Here is a 4724-nt window from a genome sequence, read left to right as displayed (position 1 = left end):
GCCCAGGACTGGCCAAAAAAAAAAAGAAAAAAGAAAAAAGAAATAATAATTTACCAAATGGAGACCGGAGTAGATGGGAAGTTTCATCCCATTAACACAATAAAATTGTTAAAGGACTGTCATACCAAGCTATACCAAGTTTAGATATTTCTACATGAGAATGTTAAAAACATTTTTAAACAAGAAATAATTTTATTTCCATTTCATGACATATGCATGAATAACCAAGGAATGAATCTTAACTCAGACTGAAGTAGAACATTATTAACATGTCTTCATAAATACTTCACACAAAATGACACTAAAGACCCTGTAATTTTTCATGGATCAATGATATACCTAAGAAAAATACTAGCAGAGTCCAGTGTTGTATTCATTGTATAATAAGTAACAACACAGTAGATAGTTTTTTTTTTTCTTTTTGCCAGTCCTGGGGCTGAGCTCAGGCACTGTGTTAGCACGGTACCACATGAGCCACAGTATCACTTCTGGCTTTTTCTGTGTATATGGTATGGGAAAATCGAACCCAGGGCTTCATGCATCCTAGGCAAGCACTCTACTACTATGTCATGCTTCTGGCCCAACTAGACTTTTTTTTAATTTAAAAAACATAAGGAGTTTATATGCTCTGAAGATAAAAATCAGATTATAAGGTGCTATTTTCATAGAAGAAGAAAGAAACTAGCCTCAGCAGCAGACAGTGCAGTCATATGCATTGGCTATTATTTAATACATAGTTGCAGAAACGAACGTAACTATGAATAATGTTAGCATAATATACATTACATAATATAAGTGGCTATGTAAGGGATATCAATAATCTACTTCATACTTTTTAAAAGAAAGTAGATGATATGTAAATGTTAAAATCTTTTGGCTTGTTTGATCTTTTTATTACTTTTAGTTTGTGTGTGTGTGTGTGTGTGTGTGTGTGTGTGTGTGTGTGTGTATGCAGCTGTACTAGGTCTTGAACTAAGGTCCTAGATACTATCCCTGAGCTTTTTGGTGCAAGGCTAATGCTCTACCACTCGAGCCATAGTTTTACTGGGTTGTCTGTGTGTGTGTGTGTGTGTGTGTGTGTGTGTGTGTGTGTGTGTGTGTGTGTGTGTGTGTGTGTATGTTGGTTAATTGGAGATAAGAGTCTCATGATCTTTCCTGCCTGGCAGACTTTGAACAGTAACCCTCAGCTCTCATCCTCCTGAGTAGCTAGGATTACAGGTGTAAGCCACTGGCACCCAGCTTCTCAAAATATACCTTAAAAAATACTTTAGTTGTTGCTCTATGTGTAAAAACTACACTGCCTTTCTTGTTTCTAAGTTTACATTAAGTGAAGGAAAATGGCTGTCCAACAACTCTCTTTGTCCAAAGCAGATATTCTGCCCGTGCTACCAATTAGCACTCCCATCTCTACCCTGAGTAATCACGGAATATATGTGTGAAATGTTAAGTTATAAGATATGTTAGTATACAGGTCTTTGAGTCATAAAGAAAATAATGTTGCGGCATGTTTTGTTTGTTTCTTCTGTGGGATTTTTTTCTGTTTTTCTTGGGGACTTTTTTTTACTTTAACCATAACTTTAATGCCTGTGTACCTTAGGAATAAGGGTTATGACTTCCTTGAAAGCTCACTGGAATTTATTTGAAAAGCTCACATTGGCCAAACATGCATATTGACCCATTCTTTGCCTTATTTCCTATTTTAATTGAGTGTCGAAGGTTATACGTTGCTATTAGAGTAAGACATAACTGGCAGTAGAGGTCAGGGACTCTCGGGAATTCTATTAGAGCCATAAAAACAAAACAGAATGATAATTTCACCTGCTCTAACCTCAATTTTTCCAAGATGGGACAGGCATTGACCTTATTGTTTGTCAGCCTTTGACTCTATAAACTTCAACTACCCTAATTCTGCTTACTAAACATCAAGAATGCTTTCACAAGGATGAAAAATAAAACAATTGAAAATACTCAGACATGACTCAAAAGAGAGACACAGGTAGGTGACAGAAAGATAAAATAACATCTTCTTTATTCCTGGGTCACATCCCTTGTTTGGCTAGTTTGCAACAATAACGCTTCCACACCAACAACCTTCAATTTTATCTTCTTTTGTAGAATACCTTATAACTTCTTCGATGTGAGCAAGTACAAGCCATAAATCCAATAAATTGCTCATTCGCCCTAAAACTTATTTGTGGTATTTTGAAGGGTTTATGAATTTTGGTGAGTTTCTCCACTTTTGACACACTTTAAAGTTTTTTGGTGAATATGTGTGTTGATAGTTACGGGTAAATGAACCTTTCTTCATTTCATCTTGAAAAAAGGAAGAAACAGCATAATTAACAATGTATTAAATGTATTTAGAAATTGATTCCTTAATTTAACAAAATAAGTAAATAAAAAGAATGTGAAGACTTTTTTTCCACGTTTAGTTTTCTTAATAATATTTGTTGGTAATTTTTCACAATTTACTAGGGAATGTTTAATGTTTTAACTATAGATACAAAGTAATGTCCAAAACACATTGGAAAATCACTTGGATAGGTCCTTTTTCCTCTTAATCTGCATGCTGTTTTAATGCTATGGGTTGAGAATTAATATTAGAGTTTTATTTTGTTGCCAGAATACTAAGGCATCTGTAATATAACGTTCATTTCTCATCTTTTTAGCAAGAAATGAAGAGAAGAAAAAAATTCTACACAAAAATGTGCAAACTTCTTGTATGAATGCTTGGTTCGTTTAAACTGATAGTACTTCAAAAATTAATGAGACACCATAGAAATCTTTTAGGCTTACAGAAAAAAGTGATATTTTAATCCTTTGACATTTCTAAACAATTGAGTGAAATGACATATTTAAGAAATTATAAAATTAATAGTATCTAAACTTTTCTTCAAATTTGGTTTCAAATTTACCCTAATAAATGATTTCTGTATAGCAATAAACCATGGCCTTTGCTTATCTAATCAGAATCCAATGTGAAAGCACCAAAATATCATTATAAGATTAAATTTTCTTAAATGCCAGTGCAATAGACTAAAATATTTTTTTTATCAGTTTGAAATAGCAACTCTTGTCTGGATAAATTATTAAGCATGAAGCTTTTCACCTGAGATTGGAGAATTTGTTCAATATTAATAGCTATTTCTACATGCAAAAGTTCACTCAATTATCTACTTTCCTAGACTTCTCTGAGGAATTTCATCCAGCATCCTCAAATTTGTGAAAAGTCTTCAGATTATTCTATAAATGTTTTCTCATGGCCAAAGACATTTCCTGACAAATTCTTATGATCCCCTGAAAAAGAGAAAAATTGTGAGAGATGAGGTTCTCTGAGAAAGTTACTATCTCTTTAATGACCAACATCCCAGTGTTAACATATTGCAAGATATAAAGTTGACTCAACAAATGAATTTTGTCACATTTGACATTCAATTAGATCTCAGCCAAGAAAATTTTGTACATTTAATCATAATATTCTTGGATATAGCACATATAAGCTTATACATACGCATATATGTATATATATGCATATATGTGTGTATATGTGAATATATACATGTAGGTATATATATGCTAATATGTAGGTTTATATATACATAGGCATATATAGGTATATATATATATGTATAAAATATAGAATTGCTTCAACCAAATTCAAGATGGAAAGGGTAGAGGAGAGATGACTTTGCAGTGCTTTTTTTATGTAAGTACACATAACTTCCAATTCACATTACTTAAAGAAGTACCTAAATGTGACACATTCTTATCTTAATACTTAAAAAAACTGAATGGTATCTCTTATTAATGTACATGTTCCAAAGTCATTTGACAACAAGCCCTAACGCAACCGACATTCTAAACTCTTGATAATTAACTGACATTCTCTATGTATGTGTTCTACCGTCTCTCACAAAAACTGACATGCTGGAACCCACAATTTTCGAAAGGCATTAATTACTTATGATCCACATTGCTTCATTAGTAAGATATTAGCTGTAAGAAACCTGAAAAACATGATAACATGGTCTAAGGTTTTAAGGATATTTGGAACAACAATGAGTCTCAAAAGAGGACAATCCAGTCTCATTCCCACTGATGTCCGTATCCATGGAAACTCCCTTTTAATAGCATACACATCACACTGGAAAAATAGGTATGCTACCTTTTGAAAGTGAGTGCATTAAAAGAATCCAGCCCTTTGCTAAGAAGGTCAGCTCTTGAAAGCCTTCAAGAGCTTTGGTAGCTGAGAAAGCTGGAGGGCTGTAAATCCTTTGGTCTGTTGCTAAGATGCTTGGCTCCTGAGAATCACATCAGTGTTCTCTAATACAGAGAGTGGAATGTGAATCCTTTGTTCCCTGCCTATGATGTTACACTCTTGAGTACTTGTTTCCTTAGCTAAGAGGACATGCAGCAGGGCCTGTTACATGAACTTTGAGATTAATTATGAATAGGCACAAACTGAGAAAGGCAGGCGAAAAGAGGTTGTATGAGAAGAAAGAAGAGAGCTATCCACAAGAATGCCAGATGGCAAATGCCATTACACTGCAAACATATGCACTGGAATAATATTCATAGGGCAATATTTATAAATATCTTGTGATCTCACCATTGCATACTACAATAAGCCTTCTTTATTGAGTTTGCCAATATACTCACTGGAAAGAAGAGAAAGCTACTAAGATTATTTTACCTTTAAATCTGTTATGCAACACACCAAAACT

General features: G+C 33.7%; 1 long non-coding RNA gene across 1 annotated transcript; it reads right to left on the bottom strand.

Annotated features, from left to right (window-relative positions):
* Window positions 1-2001: 2001 nt before the first annotated feature.
* LOC150065493 (uncharacterized) lies at window positions 2002-4269 on the bottom strand. The gene is made up of 2 exons (XR_016534781.1): window positions 4166-4269; window positions 2002-2313 (listed from the first exon to the last, which is right to left on the bottom strand). It is a non-coding gene; the product is annotated as an uncharacterized LOC150065493 (long non-coding RNA).
* Between the last annotated feature and the right edge of the window lie 455 nt (window positions 4270-4724).

The sequence above is a fragment of the Megascapheus bottae genome, chromosome 3 (genome assembly GCF_031878675.1).
Source record: "Megascapheus bottae isolate mThoBot1 chromosome 3, mThoBot2.hap1, whole genome shotgun sequence".
Taxonomy (NCBI): Eukaryota; Metazoa; Chordata; class Mammalia; order Rodentia; family Geomyidae; genus Megascapheus; species Megascapheus bottae.
Note: the sequence above shows the minus strand (reverse complement) of the source record. Positions and strands in the feature narration are given on the sequence as shown.